Genomic DNA, 26,241 nt, shown 5'->3' with positions numbered 1-26,241 from the left:
GACTTATGTAACTCTTTAAACATTGAGGGCAAAGTACATTTATCTAGTTCCATGCACATGCTTACTAGTTTAAGTTAACCTCAAAAGTTTTAATGGGTTGTTTTTCTTAAGGATTGGAGTCAAGAGAACATAGTAAAAAACGATATTAAAGTGGCATTTGTTTGCATAGGCCCACCAAAACATAAGGGACATGGAAAGACAAATTATGGTCTAAATACATGGAGACCCTACCCCTGAAGTTTCCTGGCACAGGACTGACTCTAGGCTCCAGGCAAACTAGTTTGTCCAATTCAAGTCATAGTCTGTAGTGGCAATACACCTCCATTCCTCACATAGTCTCTGTTGTTGGTATCATTCTTCTGTATTAAAGATCCTGGAGTCTGCATATCCCATATTGCAGTCAGGATGGTGCAGAGCATCCTCTCGTTTCACCTCACACTTAAGGGGCAATAGAGAGAACCATGTCCTGTAGAGCAGGTCATCGTTGTTGTCATGTCTTCTCGCAGGTCATTGTTGTTGTCACGTCTTCTCAGTGTAAACGGAAGTGTCTTATTAGGAGGTCGATGTCACACCCTTGGTAGTGTCTTTCCTGGTAGAGGACTGCTTCCAACTGTTGCTATAAAGACCTTGGATGTTTCGTAGATAGCTTGCCTGGTTCCAGCGTGAATGGAGAATGCCCATTCAACTGAGGCCTATGCCAGGTCATTATATCAATATTCAGGGTGTAAGGTACATTGTAATGAGATTTATTAGATAATAACTAATCTGTATGTATAGTGTTTTCCCATTTTAATGTGTCTATGCAAACAAGGATCAATGCCACGAAGCGTTATTGGTGCATCTGGAGGCAATAGGAACAAGACCAGCAATTTCCATGACATAGTTCAATCATAGGCATCAAACTGAGGGATAGTTCCACCACAATCCTTACTGAACAGCTTACAAAGAAAAGACAAGATGAAAAGTGGATAGAAACATCATGGTAGAAGAATATATAGAGAGTTACAGCAGTTAAAGAAAATAACCATAAAATATTCAAAAAATATATGTGTTCAATATGTGTTCGATTTGTGTCCTTCTAAATAGTTCTGGGATTTGTAAGATCTACTGTATGTCTTTGGTCAGAGATTGAAGCTGTGTGTTACTGAAGTTAAGAAGGGTAAATCTGGGGTACTGATGGTTGGGAGGAGCATATGATCGCGCGGGGGCGCTAGCCCCCGCGCGGTTTCAAAATGTAGACTGGTATGAAATTGCCAGTGATAGCCTGAGTATAGCTGAGAAATTATTTGCCTCACCCCAGATCAAACTACACCCCCTGATCCACCCTCTAGACCCGGCCTGGGAGTGGGGAAAACCCAGGGTGCCCCATGAGCTCCTCCCAGAAACCCACCTGGAGATCCGGAGGAAAGGGGGAGAGGGGGTTCGGGTGACCCAGGTCCGGGCCCCCCACCCTAGGCCAGGCCAAAAGGCCGCTGGCACATACGGAGGTCTGCCAGCTGCCCGCCCGTGCTGCTAAAAATCCAGCTCCAGGAAGGGAGAGAGACCCTCCCAAGCCCGAAGGACAGGGATTTAAGCCCAACCTAGGCCGGTCCCCAGGGCCGGTCCCCAGACCCGGCCTGGGAGTGGGGAAAACCCAGGGTGCCCCATCAGCTCCTCCCAGAAACCCACCTGGAGATCCGGAGGAAAGGGGGAGAGGGGGTTCGGGTGACCCAGGTCCGGGCCCCCCACCCTAGGCCAGGCCAAAAGGCCGCTGGCACATACGGAGGTCTGCCAGCTGCCCGCCCGTGCTGCTAAAAATCCAGCTCCAGGAAGGGAGAGAGACCCTCCCAAGCCCGAAGGACAGGGATTTAAGCCCAACCTAGGCCGGTCCCCAGACCCGGCCTGGGAGTGGGGAAAACCCAGGGTGCCCCATCAGCTCCTCCCAGAAACCCACCTGGAGATCCGGAGGAAAGGGGGAGAGGGGGTTCGGGTGACCCAGGTCCGGGCCCCCCACCCTAGGCCAGGCCAAAAGGCCGCTGGCACATACGGAGGTCTGCCAGCTGCCCGCCCGTGCTGCTAAAAATCCAGCTCCAGGAAGGGAGAGAGACCCTCCCAAGCCCGAAGGACAGGGATTTAAGCCCAACCTAGGCCGGTCCCCAGACCCGGCCTGGGAGTGGGGAAAACCCAGGGTGCCCCATCAGCTCCTCCCAGAAACCCACCTGGAGATCCGGAGGAAAGGGGGAGAGGGGGTTCGGGTGACCCAGGTCCGGGCCCCCCACCCTAGGCCAGGCCAAAAGGCCGCTGGCACATACGGAGGTCTGCCAGCTGCCCGCCCGTGCTGCTAAAAATCCAGCTCCAGGAAGGGAGAGAGACCCTCCCAAGCCCGAAGGACAGGGATTTAAGCCCAACCTAGGCCAGTCCCCAGACCCGGCCTGGGAGTGGGGAAAACCCAGGGTGCCCCATGAGCTCCTCCCAGAAACCCACCTGGAGATCCGGAGGAAAGGGGGAGAGGGGGTTCGGGTGACCCAGGTCCGGGCCCCCCACCCTAGGCCAGGCCAAAAGGCCGCTGGCACATACGGAGGTCTGCCAGCTGCCCGCCCGTGCTGCTAAAAATCCAGCTCCAGGAAGGGAGAGAGACCCTCCCAAGCCCGAAGGACAGGGATTTAAGCCCAACCTAGGCCGGTCCCCAGACCCGGCCTGGGAGTGGGGAAAACCCAGGGTGCCCCATGAGCTCCTCCCAGAAACCCACCTGGAGATCCGGAGGAAAGGGGGAGAGGGGGTTCGGGTGACCCAGGTCCGGGCCCCCCACCCTAGGCCAGGCCAAAAGGCCGATGGCACATACGGAGGTCTGCCAGCTGCCCGCCCGTGCTGCTAAAAATCCAGCTCCAGGAAGGGAGAGAGACCCTCCCAAGCCCGAAGGACAGGGATTTAAGCCCAACCTAGGCCGGTCCCCAGACCCGGCCTGGGAGTGGGGAAAACCCAGGGTGCCCCATCAGCTCCTCCCAGAAACCCACCTGGAGATCCGGAGGAAAGGGGGAGAGGGGGTTCGGGTGACCCAGGTCCGGGCCCCCCACCCTAGGCCAGGCCAAAAGGCCGCTGGCACATACGGAGGTCTGCCAGCTGCCCGCCCGTGCTGCTAAAAATCCAGCTCCAGGAAGGGAGAGAGACCCTCCCAAGCCCGAAGGACAGGGATTTAAGCCCAACCTAGGCCGGTCCCCAGACCCGGCCTGGGAGTGGGGAAAACCCAGGGTGCCCCATCAGCTCCTCCCAGAAACCCACCTGGAGATCCGGAGGAAAGGGGGAGAGGGGGTTCGGGTGACCCAGGTCCGGGCCCCCCACCCTAGGCCAGGCCAAAAGGCCGCTGGCACATACGGAGGTCTGCCAGCTGCCCGCCCGTGCTGCTAAAAATCCAGCTCCAGGAAGGGAGAGAGACCCTCCCAAGCCCGAAGGACAGAAATTTATTTTAATTAAGACACTGTGATTTATACAGTTGTTCATGATAAGAGAGCTAGAAATCTTAGTTGAGCCAGTGGAATCTGGGGCCAGAGTACAGTCGGTAAGGCAAGGCCTTGGACACCACCTACCTGGGTTTAATCCCCAAGACTGTATATAGTTCACTGAGCCCTATCGGGAGTGATCCCTGAGCAGAGTCAGGTCTAAGCCTTGAGCATCACTGTATGTGGCCCCAAAGCCAAACAAACACAGTAAAATCTTGGGGTAAGTTCTACTTTGGATACAGGAACGTCTGGGGGGTTGGGGGTATTTCCCTGAACTGTAAGTGTGAGAACAATGAAGTCCCTGAGGGTGTGCTATGAGTGAGTAAGGTCAGACCTATCTTCATCTTGAGGTTCATGGTTAAGGGGGGGATTCCATCACTAAGAGATGAAGGGAGATTATTCTCTAATGCAGCATCAGAAACAGCCACACACCACACAAAGCACAGTTCAATTGAGGGACTGGAACTCAGTGGTAGAACCCCTACCTTTTATGTGTGAGATCCTGGGTTCGGCAGCCCCATCATTGCCTCCCAACCCCCCCCCAAAGCACCTTGCCTAAATATAAAATTCCAAATTATTATTATATATATTTATTATTATAATTATTTTCTTTCATTACTTATTATAATTATTGTATTATTATAAATTCCAAAATTCCATTATTCTGAGCATTCTCCAACACCCTCCACTGTTTATAACTCCCTGACTCAATTCTAATTTTGTTGTTGTTTTTTGTTGTTTGTTTGGGGGGGGTCACACCCGGCAGCGCTCAGGGGTCACTCCTGGCTCTATGCTCAGAAATCTTACCTGGCAGGCTCAGGGGACCATATGGGATTCCAGGATTCGAACCACCGTCCTTCTACATGCAAGGCAAATGCCCTACCTTCATGCTATCTCTCCAGCCCCCCTAACTCAATTCTAAACATGAGTCTAAAGTTATTTTTTTTAATTTTTATTTTGACCATATTGGCTTATATATCTTTCACAGTAGTATTTTAGGTACATATTATCATTGAATCAGGGAAATTACCACCAACAAATTTGTCCTCCCTCCACCCCCGTTCCCTTTCTACAACCCATATCCCCCACCCTCACCTCCCCAGGCTGCTAGAGTAAGTGGTCCCCTCTAGCTTACTACTAGTGATCACATATCTGTTTGGTCCTGGTACCCTCCCTTGTTTCCCCCTCTATTTGAGAGGCGGAGCTAGATGGTTTGAGTTATGTGGTTTTTGTTTGAAGGAAAGAAAAGCAAAAGAATGGGGTAAAAAATCAAATAAGCTGAAAATGGGCAGAGTCCTTCTAGAGGTTTTCAACCTCAGTTTGAGGACAGAAAAAAGGTAATTAAAACACTGCAACAATACAGAAAGAAATATTAAATAAGGGGGCCGGAGAGATGGCGCTTGCCTTGCAAGCGGCCAACCCAGGACCTAAGGTGGTTGGTTCAAATCCAGGCATCCCATATGGTCACCTGTGCCTGCCAGGGACAATTTCTGAGCCCAGACCCAGGAGTGACCCTTGAGCACCACTGGGTGTGGCCAAAAAAATATATCAAATAAAATATCCAGTGAACACTACAGCAATAAAGACAAGCACCACACGATAGTCTCAGTCCTGAAATCAAAACATGCCGGAGTACAAAAAGAAAGAGAAAGATAAATAAAATAAAATAAAATAAAATAAAATAAAATAAAATAAAATAAAATAAAATAAAATTGGAGACATCAACTTCAATATCTTTTTTTTTAATTATGATAACAAAGATGCAAAGAAAGAGGACAGGGTAAAGTTACAGTGGAAGCCCAATCACCCATAAACAGAATTCTCGGTAGTCCCATCGATGATATCCCAGCCTTGAACTTTCAGCCAAAGAACATTAAGAAAAACAAAACTGAACCCATGTACAATACAATTACTTTGTCCCTCAAATCCCCAGTTATAGTACATTCTATTTCTTAGCAGCACACAATATAATCTAAAGACATTAGACTTATGTAACTCCTTAAACATTGAGGGCAAAGTACATTTCTCTAGTTCCATGCACATGCTTACTAGTTTAAGTTAACCTCAAAAGTTTTAGTGGGTTGTTTTTCCTAAGGATTGGAGTCAAGGGAACATAGTAAAAAACGGTATTAAAGTGGCATTTGTTTGCATAGGCCCACCAAAACATAAGGGACATGGAAAGAAAAATTATGGTCTAAATACAAGGAGACCCTACCCCTGAAGTTTCCTGGCACAGGACTGACTCTAGGCTCCAGACAAACTAGTTTATCCAATTCAAGTCATCGTCTGTAGTGGCAATACACCTCCATTCCTCACATAGTCTCTGTTGTTGGTATCATGCTTCTGTATTAAAGATCCTGGAGTCTGCATATCCCATATTGCAGTCAGGATGGTGCAGAGCATCCACTCGTTTCACTTCACACTTAAGGGGCAATAGAGAGAACCATGTCCTGTAGAGCAGGTCATTGTTGTTGTCAAGTCTTCTCAGTGTAAACGGAAGTCTCTTTTTAGGAGGTCAATGTCAGACCCTTGGTAGTGTCTTTCCTGGTAAAGGACTGCTTCCAGCTGTTGCTATATAAGACCTTGGATGTTTCGTAGATAGTTTGCCTGGTTCTGGCGTGAATGGAGGATGCCCATTCTTCTGAGGCCTGTGCCAGGTCATTATATCAATGTTCAGGGTGTAAGGTACATTGTACTGAGATTTATTAGATAAGAACTTATCTGTATGTATGGTGTTTTCCCATTTTAATGTGTCTATGCAAACAAGGATCAATGCCATGAAGCGTTATTGGTGCATCTGGAGGCAATAGGAACAAGACCAGCAATTTCCATGACATATTTCAATCATAGGCATCAAAATGAGGGACAGTTCCAACAATCCTTACTGAACAGCTTACAAAGAAAAGACAAGATGAAAAGTGGATAGAAACATCATGGTAGAAGAATATATAGAGAGTTTTATCAGTTAAAGAAAATACCCATAAAATATTCAAAAGATATATGGGTTCAATATGTGTTAAATTTGTGTCCTTCTAATTAGTTCTAGGATTTGTTAGATCTACTGTATGTCTTAGGTCAGAGATTAGAACTGTGTGTTACTGAAGTTAAGAAGGGTAAATCTGGGGTACTGATGGTTGGGAGGAGCATATGTTCGCCCCCGCGCGGTTTGCAAAATGTAGACTGGTATGAAATTGCCAGTGACAGCCTGAGTATAGCTGAGCAGCTATCTGCCACCCACCAGATCAAACTCCACCCCCCTAAGCCCCACCCTAGGCCAGTCTCCGGACCCGGCCTGGGAGTGGGGAAAACCCAGGGTGCCCCATCAGCTCGTTCCAGGAACCTACCTGGAGATCCGGAGGAATGGGGGAGAGGGGGGGTCGGGTGACCCAGGTCCGGGCCCCCCTACCCTAGGCCAGACCAAAAGGCCGCTGGCACATGCGGAGGCCTGCCAGCTGCCCGCCCGTGTGGCTAAAAATCCTGCTCCAGGAAGGGAGAGAGACCCTCCCAAGCCCGAAGGACAGGGATTTAAGCCCCACCCTAGGCCAGTCTCCGGACCCGGCCTGGGAGTGGGGAAAACCCAGGGGGCCCCATCAGCTCCTTCCAGGAACCCACCTGGAGATCCGGAGGAATGGGGGAGAGGGGGGTCGGGTGACCCAGGTCTGTGCCCCCCTACCCTAGACCAGACCAAAAGGCCGCTGGCACATGCGGAGGCCTGCCAGCTGCCCGCCCGTACTGGCTGAAAATCCTGCTCCAGAAGGGAGAGATCCAACTTCAATATCTACATCAAAATAAAGAAGTCAAAAAAATCAATCAATAAATAAATATGTAAGTGGATAAAAGGATTATTTTGTGCTTTTTTTCCCCTTTTTTCCCCCTCTGCATAGGTACACTAACTATTGGGGACATTATAGAGGGAATTCCCTTTGCCTAGGAGATACATGGTTTCTCCACCCTTGAAGAATACTGTCATGGGATTAACTATAGACTCCTTGCATGATCATTTACTCTCCCTTCGGTGCTTTAGTGGTGTATGGAAGACTTCTGCTTCATCATGGATGGTAAAATCGGACCTCTGTATCTAGAGATCTTGGCGTCTGTACAGCTCAAGGAATGGAGCTTATGATGAAGACTTTCTTTGTGGTTCTGTCTTTCTTTGTGGTTCTCAATTCTAAACCTGAGTCTAAAGTTATTTTAAAATAAAAAAATACAACGGGACAATTAAGACCAGAAGCCAATTCTTTCTTGTGGGAGCGGTGTTCACAGATTCTGCAAAGAAAAGAAGATAACATTAAGAGAAAATTTAGAGGAACCACACACACCCCACTTGAATCTCTGTGGTTGTGTCTTCTTCCCTGTCAAAGGTAGAACCCCCAACCTTCTGCCTGTTCTTACTGCATACTGCACACAGTGTGCTTCATGCTTGGGAGAGAGTATTGCAGTCCTCAATACTATGCAAATACACACACACCAGCCACATACAAATCACCTACATATCACTTTCAACAATGCATCTCATCACACACAGGTCCCAATGGGAAATCCCAGTGGGCCATGACATTTAAAGATGGAGTTTCAGGAACATGATTATAACCTGAGCATTAATTGACCCCCAATGTAATTTGTGCACCTAGAAAAGAATCCCCAAGAGACCTCTGTGCCTCCCACACAAGTGCAAGCAAAGCTCCAGGCTCCAAAATGAGGATCTGGTGAAACGTGGGTCTGGAAACAATCATTGACAGAAGAAATAATCCAAACAGTGAAAAAATACAAGAACGGGTTTAGGAAATCCAGCACTCAACTCAAGGAATCCTCACCACACAGCCTTTTGCTCCTAAGAAGGAAAACAGTTTAATGGAGGAAGACCATAGATTGAGCCCCTGCCTTCCTGAGACCCCTGTTTTTATTGACAAGAACCAGGCCACACCCTAGAGTGGTAGAGGAAGACCAAGAAAGGAGTAATCCAATAATCTCATCACCAGATCACACCCTAGGATCGAATATGAATATTAATTAGGGTGAGATCACTAATCCAACATGTGAGGATACAGCAAGAATCTAGCTAGAATGAAGGCCCTCACCCATCCATGACTTCAGACCACAGGAAATACTTTCCCTGTGGTGTATAGCCACTCAGTCAGCAGCAATTTGATAAAAAATAAAGCAACCTGGATCAGAAAAACAGTACTGTGGTAGAGTGCCTACTTTACACACATATAACACCAGTTGAACCCCCTGAACCCTAGTAGGAGTAATCCCTTAGCACAGAGTCAAAAATAAATTCTGAGTCCTGCTGGAAGTAACTTAATTCCTGCCTTCTCATAAGTAAACAGACCAAGAAATATACAGTTCACAGACAATTCCTTTATATCACACATTTCCTGTGTGCATGCTTCAATTTCACACTTCTCATGGCCCAGAGACTTGAACTCCACACACAGGCCTCCCTAGTTCTTACTTCCAAGAACAATTTCCCGTTCAGAGTACTTTACCCTGACTTGTCCTGATCCAGGTTAGTCACTGCCTCTGCACTTCTCTTGATTCAACACAAGGACACAGGAAGAGCAAACAATCCCACATTGCACAAGAACCACAACCAAGAAAGCCAGAATCTAAGTGTAATGACTCTCTCTTCTGAGTCTTCTCCTAAAATAGAGGGCTCCAAATTTCGTGTGGTCTACCACCCTTTTGCAGAAAAATATTATTTCTCTTTCTCTAACACACACACACACACAAACACACACACCAAAGCTACCTGTCTTTTGCTTTATTTTTGGATCATACTCAGCAGTGCTCAAGGATCACTCCTAGCAGTGTGCAGTTGTACTAAGGAATAAACTTGGGTCAGCCACAGCAAGACAAGTGCCCTCCCCATGTACTATGGCTCAACCAACCTCACCCAACAAAATTACCTCCTGTAAATGTGCAAACAGAATGTGCCCCTTCCTTATGCCTGATGCTGCTGCTGTCCCCCAGGATGTCTTCAGTGTTCTTCCAACAGGAGTATGGGTAGGGGGCTGTATTGCCTCCTTTGGGAAAAACTGTCTTGGGCTAAGGCTCCAGTGCCTGGGCCATGTTCAAGACTGCCCTACTCCATGGCCTCTTGATCCAGGGCCAGTCCATAAATAAGAACTAGTGACTCAGCCTCTCCCATGCACTGTGTAGCCCTGAGGTCTGATGAAAAAGTGGCTGGCAGGATGGGGTCATTGATTCTTGACAGATCCTTCTTCTTAATTAATGGACAAGACTGTTCTTGTTGTATTAACCACCCAAATCACTCAAACTATTGTGAGCAAGCACATAGCCCTGGTTTCTTGAAGACAAAACTCCATAGCTGCCACCTATTAAGGACCTCGGCTTATGGAAATGCATCTGGACTAGTGGCACTGAGCCGAATCAGACCAAGTTTTCTCTCCCCCATAGCCCCCAATCCCTCCCCTAGAGTACCAGGGAGAGAAGTTTTAGGTGAGCCCACACACACACACACACACACACACAAACACACACACACAAACATATTGTCCTCCCTGTTCACCTGGTATTATAAGGGTGACGTTGAGCACCTGGAAGGTGCCTGAGGCCGGGTGTTCTATCACACACTGGAACACAGTCAGGTTGTCTGCCAGAGATGGCTTCGGGTTCAAGCTTCTGGAAACATTGAATGTACCATCGTGGCTCTCAAAGATGGGATCACCTGTGACATTTGCAGAGAACTCCTGGAATTGAGAATCCTTCATCGTCTTCTTTTTCCAGTGTAAGCTGATATTCCCTGGGAAGAAACTACTTGCTGTACACAGGATGGATTTGTCTTCATGCTCCTTCACCAAGTACTGCTTTGGATACAGGAAGCTGATGGGTGCAGCTGCCAGGATAAAGCCCCACTTTAAGGGTAGGTAGGAACCAGATGGCTTCCCTCACCCTGAATAAGACCCACCACAAACCTGAGAAAGGGACTAAACAGGAGCCAAACTTACAGATTATTTTGGTCCCTTGCGACCAGACAGACTGTAACTCCAACACCTTAGAGAATATGAGAAAAGCTTTAGAACACTGCTGTGGTGGACATGGCCAATGTCCATTTTTCACTGATTCTGCATGTCAAATTTACCTTTATTTTGGCTGGAGACATAGCTCAAAGGGCCTGAAGCATAGATCCTTATATACTCAACGTCCTGAATTCAATTACCAGCATGGTATGGTGCCCAGAGAACAGTTAGGTTTATCATCAGTGGGATGCAAGCATTGTCAGACCATTGAGTTCCAAGGAATCTGAGCAATGGTGCATCTCTCAATCCAAGCTCCTAACCATGAGCCCACACAAGTGGGCCAAGTATCTCTGGGTGGTACTCCAGATTCCCTCTCACTAAGGTGCCCCACACCAGAAAAAAAAAACTATATCTTCCACTTCCCCTGTAGTTGAGTAGAGTAACATGAACTTAATAGCAAAAGTAACTTCCAAAAAGGATCTTTATTATATATATTGGCCACACAAGGCAGTGTTCAGAAGACTATATAGAATACTGGGATCTAATCCAGATGGGCAGCATAAAGGCAATTGTTATAAACCATTAAATTCTTTCTGGGCCCCCCAAAAAGTATCTTTAATTTTGGGAGGAGTAAAAAAAAACATAGGCACAAACTTACTAAGAAAAAAGTGAGGTTTGGGGGTAACCCTCTAAGAAGCATCTATAGAATCCACGTGATTGGAGATGAGCTGGCAACACCCAATAAGGGTGGAGCCTGATTGCAGCCAAATGCTTTACAAGCCACTGCCACCTAAACAGTAGGTTTTAAACAAAACCCCACCCAGAAGTATCTGCAGAAGACATGTGAACTGAGATGAGCTGTACCACCCACGGAGGGTGGAGCTATTGGAACCCAGCTGCTCTGCTTTGCTCTGCACCACACACATCTCCAAGTTAATGAATACTAGAACATCAGGCAGAAAATATCACACTACAGAAAAATAATGGGGAAACAACACAGGCCAACACCATGATAGAGAATGAAGATGGCAGCTCTGATGATCCAAAAATACCAACCAACTATTTAGCCTCTCAAATGCAGAGTTTAGAGAAGAAATATGAAAACTGTTCATAGAACTCAAAGAAAGCATAGCTTGAGCTAATGGACCACAAATAATAATCAAGAGGATATGAAAATAGAAATAAAAAAACTCCAAGCTGAAATAGCAGGTCTGAAAAACATGGTAGGTGAAATGAAAACCTCACTGCAAAGCCTCTCCAACAGAGTAACAGCAACAGAGGACAGAATCGGTGAGCTGGAAGATGAGGTGCATAACAACTCCATACAACAAGAATGGAAACGAACCTTAAAACAAATGATCAGACAATGGAAAAATCCTCAAATAATGTGAACAGAAGGGGCCGGCATGGTGGCGCTAGAGGTAAGGTGGTGCCTGCCTTGCCTGCGCTAGCCTAGGACGAAACGCTATTTGATCCCCCGGTGGCCCATATGGTCCCCCAAGCCAGGAGCAACTTCTGAGCGCATAGCCAGGAGTAACTCCTGAGCGTCACCGCTCAAAAACAAAAACAAACAAACAAAAAAAGAATGTGAACAGAAGAAAATAGGAATCTTTGATAAACTAAACAAAAACAACATAAGCACCATTGGAGTCCCAGAGACCCAGGAAAAATCAACAATCAAGGAAATCATTGCAGAGAAACTCCCAGAGCTAAAGACTGCATGCAACAAAATCTTGCATGCCCAAAGAGTACCAGCTAAAAGAGACCCTAAGAAAAGCACCCCAACACACATCCTAGTCACAATGACAAATTCCACAGATAGGAATGGAATACTGAAAGCAACAAGATCAAAAAGGGAAATTGTTGTGTATGTAAATATTTTAGGGGATTATTATGTTACTGACCCTAACCTGATCAATGATTGTGCCCCACCCTAGGGTGTGACCTGGCATTCTGCCCCCACCCTAGGGAAGTACCTGATTCTGCTTCCACCATTGGGTGGTATCTGATCCCACCATTGGGTGGTACCTGATTCTGGGGGATAAAAACAAGAGTCTGTGGAAGGCGAGGGGCTTTTTGGCAGGAACTGATGCTGAGGCTTTGGACTTCAGTCTTGTCCACCGAATAAAGCTAATATTTCCACAAGCCTGACTGCGAGCTGTTTACCCGCTGTTTCACCTCCGAACCATCGGCTAGACAGGGTGGCAGACGTGTGCTCCAAGCTGAAGGGGAAAGACCTCATCCTCCATCCCTCCATCAGTCAACCTCTTCAGGAGCTGAATTGCAACAGGAAATTACATTCTTAAGAGCATTCTTAAGATTTACAGCAGACCTGTCACAAGAAACGTTAGGCCAGAAGGCAGTGGTAGGATATAGTGACAAAACTCAATGAAATGAATGCTTTGCACAGAATACTACACCCACCAAACTCATTTTCAGGCTTGAAGGAAGTATACATAGCTTCATGGATAAACAACAACTCAGAAACTTTACAGACTCAAAGCCAGCCTTAAAAGACAAACTGAGGGCCCGGAGAGATAGCACAGCAGTGTTTGCCTTGCAAGCAGCCGATCCAGGACCAAAGGAGGTTGGTTCGAATCCCGGTGTCCCATATGGTCCCCCGTGCCTGCCAGGAGCTATTTCTGAGCAGACAGCCAGAAGTAACCCCTGAGCACTGCCAGGTGTGGCTCAAAAAAAAACAAAAAAAAAAAAAACAGACAAACTGAAAGGTCTACTCTAAGACAAGACAAACCAAAAGACACAGCAAACTTCTACACAAAGATGACAGTAAATCCCATGACAATTATCTCTCTCAACAACAATTAACTAAATACACCAGTTAAGAGACAGAATGGCAAAAAAAAAAAAATGCTGAATACAAAATTCTGCTGCCTACAAGAAACATAGCTGAATAATCAGAACAAACATAGACTCAAAATCAAAGATTGGAGGCCAATCATCCAAAAACACAATTCCCTTAAAAGAGCTTGAGTGGTCAGGGCTTCCCTAGGCCACATGCCTGGGCAAGCCAGCAAGGTGGGTCCTATGGAGGAGCTTAAAGATTTCCCTAGGCTTTCCCCATTTCCCACCCGGCTCAAGAGGAGGGTTTGGGTGGGGACTTTGAACCTCCGGCCTCCCAGCTCTTGAAGGGTCTTTCCTTCCTGGGAACTGGGAGGTTCTTTAGGAAGTCCCAGGCAATTTTCCTTACTAAACCTCTCCATTCTGAAACCGCGCGGGGGCTAGTGCCCCTGCACAGAACTTATAGACAAATATTTGGATATCATTGTGTTTAATCTTTTTGTCATATTTAGAATATCGTCCAGAAGCTCTTTTTATTCCTTTATTCCCTCACTCCCACCTATTACCGCACATTTAACCACTTTTTTAGTACTAATGACTTTTGTTTTGGCCAAGGTGGATTACATATCACAGTAATGTTTGGGAGGGAGTTTGAAGCTTCAACAGGTAACACGGGAATGATATGGCTCCACACAGTAGGCATTTTGCCAAGCTTAGGGGCAGATGCAGCCCCGGCTGCCTCTCCCCCCACAGCCTTCTCTTCACTTCCTCCTGGTCCCCAAGGTTATCCCTGGCTGCTGCTCAGGGTCCCAGCAAGTGGGTTCTGTCGATGAGCAGTTTAAAGGAAACCCCTGGCTTCCCATTCCCACAGAGAGCGGGGAGGAGACTGGTGAACTTCCGCTTCCCACAATTAGGAAGCAAACACCTCTGGGGAAGTCGGAAGCTTCAGCAGGCAACACAGGGATGATATGGCTCCATCCATTCTTCGCTTGGCAAAATCACGGAACAAAGTGGTGTCTCAGAAACAATACCCGCCCTCTTGACTATTTCTAAAATATAAAAGGGACACATGTATCTCCTTTGTATATCTCAGATATATTCCCTTAACATCTATAACTCTTTTTGAATATCCTCATATAGTGACAATTTGTACACTGGACTTGTTATTTGATTGTTTGCTTTTCCCTCTAATGAGTTCTGTTTTATAAGCAATATTAGTAGAAGAGTATCTCTGTATAGAATGCATGTTTGAACCAAGTTACGGGGAATGTTGGATTTTATTCGTCAGTCCCCAGATGCACCAACAATATCTTGTGGCATTGTTTCTATTTTGCATAGGCACATTAAAATGGGAAAATAATACATATGCAAACAAGTTCTTATCTAAAAGAGATGGAACACAAATTTGGTAATGCAGTTAGGCCTTACACCTCGAACATTGGCCTAATGATTTGGCTTAGGCCTCAGAAGAATCGGCATCGCCCATACACACCTGAAAAATGGATACCATCTACAGAAACAATCACAATTGTCTACAAAATTACCAGGATCCAAACCTCTACCAGGGAAGACTACTCTGGCATTGACTCAGCAACAGCCTTTTGGCAGGGCAGATCACTCCACATCTAATGGGGTGTTGAAACTAGATGTTGCTCCACATCAGCCTGACTTCGATGAAAGAAATGCATAGAATCCAGAATCTTTAAATATAGGAACCTGATACCAACAACAGCTAAAGTGTGAAAAAGTTTCACCGGACCCGGAGAATGACTCGGGTTTGGACAGACTGATCTGCCTGGAGCCCAGAGTTGGTCTTATGCCAATAAACCTTGGGGGTGAGGTCTTTTTGTAATCAGGCCAAGGATATTTGTTTCTGTTTTCCCCATATTTTTCTGGGCCTATGCAAACAACAGCATTAGCCACTGTCACACTTTTACTGTTTTTTTTCTTTAACCCTTATCCTTTAAGAAAAAAAAATTTACTGAACTTAAAAGCAAATAACTGTAGTAGAATGCCTGTCTCAAATACAGGCAGGGATTGGGAAGGGAGAATGTTACACAGGTGAAGGGGGGTGATCTGTTTGTGACTGTAACCCAACTATAACCATGTACTTAAATAAAATATTGATTTAAAAAAAAGAAACATAGAATGTAGAACATCTTAGAAAGCAATCTCCTAAAACATTTTTCATAGCTGTAGGCTTAACAAAAATATAGAGGGCAATAATAATCCTCCTAGATGTGACTATGGCCCAAACCCTTCATTTTGGCACCAGTCAGGGAAGATTAAGTAGCATGTACACTCTTTAGCAATGTACTTAAAGTGTAGGGTTTCCTTTCCCTTTTTCCTTTCAGAACCCTTAACAGCTCCTGGAAACTGTCCTCACTCCACTTCAAACTGGAAGAGAAATCAGCTTTATCTTGTTTACAATGCTGTTTTCAGCTGAATCTATATCCCATAGCATGTACTAATTAAAATAGTCATCAAATAAATAAATAACTTTTATTCTGAAAAAAAAAAAGAGCTTGAAGTGGCCATATTAATATCAGATGACACAAACTTTGACTTAGAAAAGTTGTAAGGGGCAAAGATGGACATTTCATAATGATCAAGGTATATATATATATATATATATACACACAACAGGAAGAAATAACACTCCTAAACATATATGCACCCAATAAGGGATCAAAAATATTTAATTCAATTTTTGACAAATCTGAAAGAAGAAACAAATAGCAACACAATAATAGTGGGAGACCTCAACACTGCCCTGTCACCCCTTGATAGGTCAACCAGGCTGAAACCCAACAAGAATATACTAGCTCTGAAGGAGAAATGGAAGAAAGGGACTTAGTAGATATAAATAGGGCATTCCATCACCAGAAAACTGGATATACATTCTTCTCCAATGCACATGAATCTTTCTCCAGGACAGACCACATGCTGGCCCATGAAACATACCTTCATAAAATCAAAAGGATAGAAATTGTTCATACTGCCTTCTTATATCACAATGCACTGAAATTAGAAGTGAAATACAAGGGAACACATACACACACAAAGAAATATTTAACACCTGGAAATTAAACAGCTTACTACTGAACAAGTAAGTGGGTCAGAGATGAAATCAAAGAGGAAATCAAAAGATTCCTGGAAACAAATGCAAATGAAGACATAAATTATCAGAAATTGTGGGACACAGCAAAAGTAGTACTAAGAGAAAAATTTATAGGATTGCAAACACACATCAGGAAGGAAGAAAGGGCCTACAGAAAAAGCTTAATGACACAGCTTAGAAATTAGAAAAATTGGGGCTGGAGAGATAGCATGGAGGTAAGGCGTTTACCTTTCATGCAGAAGGTCATCAGTTCAAATCCCGGTGTCCCATATGGTCCCCTGTGCCTGCCAGGAGCAATTTCTGAGCACGGAGCCAGGAAAAACCCCTGAGCACTGCCAGGTGTGACCCAAAAACCACAAAAAAAAAATTGGAAAAATTTAGAAAATTAGAAAAGGATCAACAAAATGAACCAAAAATAGGTAGACAGAAGGAAATAATAAAGCTTAGAACAAAAATCAATCTGAAAGATCAACAAAAGCAAAAGTTGGTTCTTTGAAAAAATAAACAAGATTGATAAACCACTAGCAAAACTCACAAAGAAAGGGAGAGAGAAAAACATAATAAACCAAGTTAGAAATAAAAAGGCTACTGAGATTCAAAGGGCAATCAAGACTACTTTGAGAAACTCGATGCCACAAAACATGAGACCCAGGAAGAAATGGATAAATTCTTAGATTCATAATCTTCCACTGCTGAATCAGGATGACCTAGAATATCTAAACAAACCCATCGTGCTCGCTTCGGCAGCACATATACTAAAATTGGAATTATACAGAGAAGATTAGCATGGCCCCTAAGCAAGGATGATAAGCAAATTCGTGAAGCATTCCATATTATTTAAAAAATAAATAAATAGGGCCGGGAAGGTGGCGCTAGAGGTAAGGTGTCTGCCTTACAAGCGCTAGCGTAGGATGGACCGCGGTTCGATCCCCCAGCGTCCCATATGGTCTCCCCAAGCCAGGGGCGATTTCTGAGCTCATAGCCAGGAGTAACCCCTGAGCGTCAAACGGGTGTGGCCCAAAAAACCAAAATAAATTAAAAAAATAAATAAATAAATAAACAAACAGACCCATCACCAGTGAGGAAATTAAAACGGTAATCAAAAGTCTTCTGAACAACAAAAGGCCAGGCCCAAATGAATTCACTAATGAATTCTTTCAAATCTTTCAAGAGGACATACTACCAACACTTTTTAGGCTCTTCCAGGAAATTGAAGAAACAGAAACACTACCAAAGAGTTTTTATGAAGCTAATATGACCCTGATAACAAAATTAGACAGAGAATGCTGCCAAAAAGAAAACTACAGACCAATATCCATGATGAACACAGATGCAAAAATCCTCAACAAAATCCTGGCAAATAGGATCCAACACCTCATCAAGAAGACCATATACATCATCAAGAAGGTCATGTTTAATTCCAGGAATGCAAGGATGACTTAATATACATAAATCAATCAATATAATATACCATATCAACAAAAGAAAAAAATAAAAACTATATGATCATATCAGTAGATGCAGAGAAAGTATTAGATAAGGTCTAATATCCATTCTTGATAAAAAAAAATAAAACTCAACAAGATGGGAATGAAAGGCACTTTTTTCAATATAGTCAAGGCCATATACCACAAGCCACAATATATACCACAATACCACAAATATTATTCTCAATGGGGATAAAATAGAAGCCTTTCTTTTGAAATCTGGTACAAGACAAGGCTGCCCTTTATCACCACTCCTATTCAACATAGGACTAAAAGTACTTGCCATCGCAATTAGGCAAGGAAAAGATATCAAGGGCATTCAGATAGGAAAGAAAGAAGTCAAGCTCTTATTGTTTGCAAATGACATACTATACTTAGATAACCCTAAAGACTCTACCAAAAAGCTTCTAGAAATAGATTCATATATCAAAGTGGCAGGCTATAAAATTAACACACAAAAGTCGATGGCCTTCTTATGCACAAATAATGATAGAGAAGAAATGGACATTCACATTAGTGAATCCCATTCACATTAGTGCCACACAAAATCAAATACCTTGGAGTCAACTTAACTAAAGTGGTGAAGGACCTATATAAAGTAAACTACAAAACATTATTTCAAGAAATAAAAGAGAAAAAAAGACAAAAAAAGAAATAAATAAAAGAGGACACAAAGATATAGAGACACATGTTCATGTACTGGGAGGATTAACATCATTAAAATGGCAATATTCCCCCAAAGCATTGCACAGATTTAATGCAATTCCTCTAAAGATTCCCATAACATTCTTTTAAAAAGTGGATCAAACACTCCTGAAATTCATTTGGAACAATAAATGCCCATGAATAGATAAAGCATCACTAAGGAAAAAAGAAGATGGGAGGCATCACTTTTCTCAACTTTACTACAAAGCAATAATTATTAAAAAATCAACATGGTGGGACCCGGAGAGATAGCCCAGCGGCGTTTGCCTTGCAAGCAGCTGATCCAGGACCAAAGGTGGTTGGTTCGAATCCTGGTGTCCCATATGGTCCCTCGTGCCTGCCAGGAGCTATTTCTGAGCAACAGCCAGGACTAACCCCTGAGCATCGCTGGGTGTGGCCCCAAAAAACAAAACAAAAAAAAAATCAACATGGTATTAACATGGTATTGGGGCCGGAGAGATAGCACAGCGGTGTTTGCCTTGCAAGCAGCCGACCCAGGATCTAAGGTGGTTGGTTCGAATCCTGACATCCCATATGGTCCCCCGTGCCTGCCAGGAGTTATTTCTGAGCAGATAGCCAGGAGTAACCCCTGAGCCGCCAGGTGTGGCCCAAAAACCAAAAAAGAAAAAAAAATAGACCTTGATATCAGACCTGGAACCATAAAGTATATAGAAGAACATGACATTGAGACTAAAAGCATCTCCAAGAAGGAAATAGCACTCTCCAAACAGGTCTGGCTCTGTCTTCCCACTCTCATTCACCCCAGCTCTGGTATATCCCCTGTTTTTAAAAATAAAACACACTCCCTATCACTAATCATCAGGGAAAGGCAAATCAAAACAACAATGAGGTGTCATATCATGCCACAGAGACTGGTACACATAACAAAAAACAAGAACAATCAGTACTGGAGGGGATGTGGGGAGAAAGGAACTCCCATTCTCTGCTGGTGGGAATGCTGTCTTGTTTGGCCTTTATGGAGATTCCTCAAAAAACTGGAAATTGAACTCCCATATGATCCAGCTATACCACTCCTAGGGATATACCCTAAGAACACAAAAAAAAACACAATACAAAAAAATGCCTTTGCACACCTATCTATATTCCTTGCCCTGCTATTTACAATAGCCAGAATCTGGAAACAACCCAGATGCCCAACAAAATGAGTGTTGATACTGTGATACTATGCACTCACAAATAATTTCTGGAGCTGTTGTGGGGGTTGGATGGGGAAGAAATCATATGGGACATCTGGGATTGAACCCAGGTCGGGCTCAATTTGTGAAAGGCAAATACCCACTGTATTATGACTCTTGCCCAACTGTTTGATTTTTAAGTACACAGAATACTCAAACTTGAACCTGAAATTCTCATTCATTACTTCAAAATGATCTCCACACCTGGAGATCCTCAGAGAATATTGTTGGCTCACTCCTGGCAGTGCTCAGGGGACCATATGAGAGTTGATTATTGAATCCAGGTTGAAGGATTGCAAGGGCTGTCTTTCAGATTCTGAAACTGTTGGTTCCTATTTGAATCTATCCCATTCACACCAGATACTTACACAGGGCTAGTCAAGAGGATCTCAGAAGCTAACCCAGGCCTCCACCCAGTACTTATCTACCTCTAATCCTCTGTCTGCATCTCCCTCCCCAGTCCCTTGGAGACAACATAACACTGCCCTCGAGTACTCACCAATAACTGCTACAGAGATGCTTCCTTGTGCCTTATAGGGGGTAACCACCACTTGACAGAGGTATTCCCCTGCATCCTTCAGCTGGACCCCAGGCAGCATCAGTGAGGCGTTCCCCCTCTCCAGATTCTCCAGAGAAATATGGGCTCCAGGTCTTTTTGCCTCTGTGTGGTTTCTAAAATACTGAAACACCTTGTCGAAAGTTTTATTTTTATTTTTCAAATACCAGGTAACACCCATAATGCTGATGTCCTGATTTCGGGAACCAGGATCCTTAATGATCTTGCAGGAGATGGTTGCGTTTTCATTCAGAACCACAGACTGGTTCTTCTCTGCCATCTGCACTTCAAAATTATCATAACCTGTATTGACAAAGAATATTAGTTTGGAGAGATGATTGGCAAAAAAAAGCCTGTGAACTCTCAAACACTATTTGGGAAACGTGCACTGCAACACCGTCACATAGCCAAGATTTGAAAACACCTTATGTGTCCAATAAGAGATGAGCAATGTAGAAACCTGCATATATGCACAGCTACTCAAAGAGTAACTGATTCTGAGCTTCCTGTAATCTCTTGCAGAGAGGGCTGAACTGTGTTCCAGATGACAAAAATCTATCTGTGTTAGATAATTGGCAACTCAATTAGTAGGGCCCCTCTGGAATCCCCATCAACTAACACGGGGAACACTCCATCCATCCCCAAGGGTCTGCCACTGACATGAACTAGGATAATTTAACTCACAAATTCTAAGGAAGAAATTACTTGTCCTTTTATTTGTGCCAAGGTGGAGGAAGAGGGAGATTTTGTCTAAAGTGGGACCCTCCTAATTATGGTATCCAACAACTGAATCTCTTTTGTAGACAATTTGAGAAAAGGTTGAAGATTTCTTATATACTGATATTTTTTTCTTTCTGTAACAATCTTGACCTATGTATCTTTTGCCCAGTGGACACTCATCTTCTTTTAGCTCTTTTTTTTTTATTGGTTTTTGGGCCACACCCGGTAACGCTCAGGGGTTACTCCTGGCTATGTGCTCAAAAGTTGCTCCTGGCTTGGGGGACCATATGGGACACCGGGGGATCGAACTGCGGTCCGTCCAAGGCTAGCGCAGGCAAGGCAGGCGCACCTTACCTTTAGTGCCACCGCCCGGCCCCTCTTTTAGCTCTAAGGACTAGGCCTAGGAATGTTTTTGTTTGGAGTTCATATCCACTGGTGCTCATGGATCACTCCTGGCAGGCTTGGGGAACTATGTAGAGTACCTGGGGTTAAACCCCAGTTAGCTGCATTCAAGGCAAGTTCATTGCCCAATGTACTGTCTCTCTGGCCCTGAGAAAATAATTGGAACAGGGAAATAGATGGGGATTAAAAAAGAAAGCAGAAAGTTGGGATCTGAGAGACTGGAGCAGCTACATCTGTTAAGAGGACAGAGCTGGGGCCGGAGAGATAGCATGGAGGTAGGGCATTCGCCTTGTATGCAGAAGGATGGTGGTTCGAATCCCGACATCCCATATGGTTCCCTGAGCTTTCCAGGAGCGATTTCTGAGCATAGAGCCAGAAGTAACCCCTGAGCACCAGGTGTGACCCCCCCCCCAAAAAAAGGCCAGAGCCAAGGTGGGCCACTGAAAGGGATTGCACACAACCGAAGTGGGCCCTGTTCAGACCCCTCCACAGTGTCCCTGGCAGCTCTACACAGGGAGACCAGAGGTGCTACCATCTCCCTTCTCCTCCACATCAGTATTCAGGCAGGCACGCACACACACACACACACACACACACACACACACACACACACACACACACACACACACACACACACGAGGAAATGAATTCAAGAATTCCAACTCAGAAGCCTTCAGTTCCTAAAAAGCAGCAAGCTTCAAGAATGTCCAGAAATGCAAGAGTTTATTTTCCTAAAAATCCCACCAGGAGGTGGGATTAGGTGGGATTCATGCTATTCATCAATTCCATGTTTTAAATGGAAATATGCAAAGATGTTTCCAACGATTGAGTAACAAGGCGAATAGTGATACTGAGTGGGTGGGCTCAGATCAATTTCAAAATGCAATTAATCCCACAGGCTATAGTGCCCTACTTGCTGTACTATCTCTCCAGCCCCTCAGTCCAGTTTCTATAGCTCAGGGGAGCCTCTTCTTCCATGTTGACTTCTTTCCAAGGTTTCCTTTCCTCCTCCTCCATCTCCATCATTATAATAAGAGTTAATGGAGTTCCAGACACTAATTATTTGACCCACATTTCCACTCCTTTTTTGTCTTTCTTTGTTTTTTCATTTTTCGGGTCACACTTGGCAGTACTCAGGAGTTACTCCTGGCTCTACGCTCAGAAATTGCCCCTGGTAGGCTCGGGGGACCATATGGGATGCCGGGATTTGAACCACCGACCTTCTGCATGCAAGGCAAGCACCTTACTTCCATGCTATCTCTTTGGCCCCACTCCTTTTTTGATAATGCCAGAATTCCCAATTCCAGGGGTATCTTAGAAAAAAGGAAACTCTGCCTGTTTGAGGTTTTTGTTTGGGGATTTTTTTTTTGCTTATTTTTTTATTAATTTTTTCAGAAACCCACTACCCCTAATGAGGCCCAACCCCCAACTGCAGAAAAATAGGATATATTAGAAAATGGATCAAACTGCAGATAAAGACAGACTATAGGTCTCCAGAGCTATAGGTGCTTTGGCATGTGTTTGTACCTTTGTTAACCACCTCAGCAAACACTGGCCCTGCCCCCAGTTACTCTCCCAGATGCCTGAATAGTCTCCCATTGGCTGAGGAAAGTGTTAACTATCTTCCTCCTCAGTTCAAGGCAGAGTTGAAATGGTCATGTACAGCTGTCTTGGGCTTAGAATTATTCAGCCCTATTCTAACCCATTGGTTTGACATGGGTTCTTTCTTTGCTCCCGTGCAAATCAGTGAGGAGTGAAATACAATGTAGAATCAGGAAACTTTTGGATAAAGTGCCATTAGTGGGAGAAGGCCCCAAGGACTGCTCCTTCTCTTTCCTATCCTACATTGGCTGCAGCTGACCAAGGTTTGATCCCAGCATCTCATAGGTTTCCCAAGCTGACAAGAAGTGATCCCAGAGTACATAGTCAATGGAGTGGAAATGACTGAATAACTGTGAAGATTCTCTTTCAGGCCAGCTGAGATTCAAATTAAATTAATAATTGGGCTATTCTTGTCTTATAAATTTTAATATGATTTTATCAACTTTAAAAGAAAAAACATTAAAGCAGAAGTACAAAGCTATTAAAATTAAATTCAAAAGATCTTATGTGTTATTTAACAAAAAACATCAACAGTTCAAACATTCTCTTACAGATATTTTAGTAAAAGCCAGAAAACTTATTTTTATGCCTGAATGTACGTATCCCTACTTTTTTTTTACTTTTAAAAAGATTATTAAAATACCTGCCTAAAAATGCTTTTTATGTGAGATAATTTCAATAAATTAAAATAATTGAAAATGTAGAGGTTTACTTTAGACATTTAATTTAGATAGATCTCCGGGGCCAAAACTGGGTACAAAATTTTATTGTACTCATTGTTTATAATAGGAACTATTTTTTATTCTTTTTTTTTAATTTTTATTTTGACCATATTGGCTTATACATATCCAATACAGTATTATTTTAGGTACATATTATCATTGAATCAGGAAATTCCCATCGCCAAATTTGTCCTCCCTCTACCCCAGAACTAACTCTTTAGACAGGAAAAGTAATTGACTTGTTCTTGTAAAGTCTTGACTGGTTTGAAAACAAAATGAAACTGCTGTGATACTAGAAATGGAATTTCCAAGTTAGGTAAACTAAAGAAAGATTCCACTCTGAGGCTGGAGTAATAAATACAGCGAGCAGGGTGCTTGCCTTACACCCAGTCGACCTGGATTCAATCTTCCGCATCACATATAATCCATCAGGAGTCATTTCTGAGTGCAGAATCAGGAGTAAGCTCTGAGCATCACCAACCAAATGTAACACCAAAACAAAACAAAAAAGAAGATTGTACCCAATAAGTCTGTCTTAAAATAAAACTGTGAGATAGAATATAAAGGAATGTATAAAAGTTTAAGGGTTACCTTTTTGGAAAAAGTTAACTGTAAAGATTATCTTTCAGGTCAGCTGAGACTCAGGTTCAATTAATAATTGGGCTAAATGATAAAACTAAACTGTTATTGGGATCTTCAAATTATTTTAATATCTGAGATATCTGTAATATGAACAAAATAAGATTTTAACTTTTCTTTGCTAAAAGGACAACTGTTTGGCAAAATCGACTGTGCTTTATCAGACTGCAAATTGTGTTTTATTAGACTAAAAAAATACAGGTTTATAAGTGAGCTTTATCTTGTTTTAGGAAAAACTATAATTTATCTATAGCTTAAAAGTCTTGGGGTGGGGTCACACCCGGCGGCGCTCAGGGGCTATTTCTGTCTCAGCGCTCAGAAATCGCTCCTGGCAGGCACGGGGACCATATGGGAAGCCGGGATTCGAATCGCCGTCCCTCCTGAATCGGCTGTGTGCAAGGCAAACGCCCTACCGCTATGCTGTCATTCCGGCCCCAGCTTTAAAAGTCTTTAAAGTCAATGCTACGGACATTTTCTTGGGGGCGGCTCTATCCGGACAAGCGAAGGGACTTGGTGGCCAAGGCAAGGCTGCTGCGGAGTCGCCGCGCTTCGCTCGCTGTGGGCCAGGATGCTTTCCTGCGGCTTCTTTGGCGTCTCCTAGACTCTACTCCATGATTCAACTTGAACGTCGGAAATGAAGGAGGAGAGGGCCGTGGGAAAAGTAGAACTCATTGAGTCACAGTCCCCACCCAAAAGCATCTGAAAGGGCCAAGGAGGGAGATGGCCCCGCAGCACTGGAGTCTCAGGGGCAGAAGGATGGAATCGTGGATTCTCCCGTCCCGTCTTCCAAACTCTGCTGTAAATGGAACTGAGGAGGGACTCCTCCGAGTCTCTGCTCGCAGCCACGGAAAGTGGCAAGTGGACGGCTGGCCAAGTTTACGAGAGTGACTCCTCTAACTACTACTGTATGCTTTCCCCGTCCTCCAGCAGTCACTTGTCACTTGGCCGACTCGGATACTTCGTCTTGTGCCGAGGAAAATGAATCTTCCCAGGTGGAAACCGGGGTGGAAGGAGACCCTACGCCACCGTCGGGCAAAAGTCTCGGCGGTCCCCGATTGAGAGGGAAACATCCACCCTGGCTGCCTAGAAGAACCGGCAATTGAGCAGAAGGGAAGCGTCCCCAAGACGAAAGCGCACAGGAGCCAGAAGCACAAGGCTTTTCTGATCAGGCTACTGATCACGACAGTAGTACCAGTGACTCAAGAGGTTTCAGGGAGCAGCAAGACCATCACTGCGGAGATATCAGCCCTGCAGCTCTGCGAATCTGAAGACTGCAGTGTATTAACAGGACACGGACCCATCTGAGCTTTCCAGTGCACTTTTGCACGCTAGGAATGGGGCTGGTGAGTGGGGAGAAAAGGATCTAAATGGTTAACGATAGGGACAAGATTACTTTTAGCAGTGCTTCTCAAATAGTAGGGCGCACCCCCCGGGGAGGCGCGAGGCTCCGTAAAGGGGAGCGCGTTTGACCTCGGCAAACACTGTCATCACAAGCTAAGCCCCGTGTTCCTGTCTCTGTCTCTGGAGCTGAGAGTTGCTGTGTCCTGCTTCAAACCCCTCTTCGAAAAGCTATGCATTGCAAAACGTGCTCACTGTAGCCATTAATCCAGACATCACCTCTGATTTAAAAATTAGCTCAAATTATTTTATATATTTTTGTTTTGCAGGTTAAAGTTTTTTTTTTTAAATAAAGATACTATTTACAGTCGCTGAGGGGGGCACGAAAAATGTTTTCTTCTTCCTAGGGGGGTATGACAGAAAAGAATTGAGAAGCACTGCTTTTAAAATAAGGAAGTGTCTCACAAGTCTTTTTCTCTGTAAAAGATAAAGAAC

At 44.3% G+C, this 26,241-nt stretch overlaps 1 non-coding gene and 1 pseudogene across 1 annotated transcript; both read left to right on the top strand.

The window, feature by feature from the left end:
- Positions 1-17,110: 17,110 nt before the first annotated feature.
- Positions 17,111-17,217, top strand: LOC126019796 (U6 spliceosomal RNA). Its single transcript, XR_007499418.1, has one exon. It is a non-coding gene; the product is annotated as a U6 spliceosomal RNA (small nuclear RNA).
- A 7,825-nt stretch (positions 17,218-25,042) lies between these two features.
- Positions 25,043-25,713, top strand: LOC126018557 (uncharacterized protein C18orf25 homolog; annotated as a pseudogene).
- Positions 25,714-26,241: the final 528 nt, after the last annotated feature.

This window comes from Suncus etruscus, chromosome 9 (genome assembly GCF_024139225.1).
Source record: "Suncus etruscus isolate mSunEtr1 chromosome 9, mSunEtr1.pri.cur, whole genome shotgun sequence".
NCBI classification, from domain to species: domain Eukaryota; kingdom Metazoa; phylum Chordata; class Mammalia; order Eulipotyphla; family Soricidae; genus Suncus; species Suncus etruscus.
This window is presented reverse-complemented; position numbering and strand designations above follow the sequence as displayed.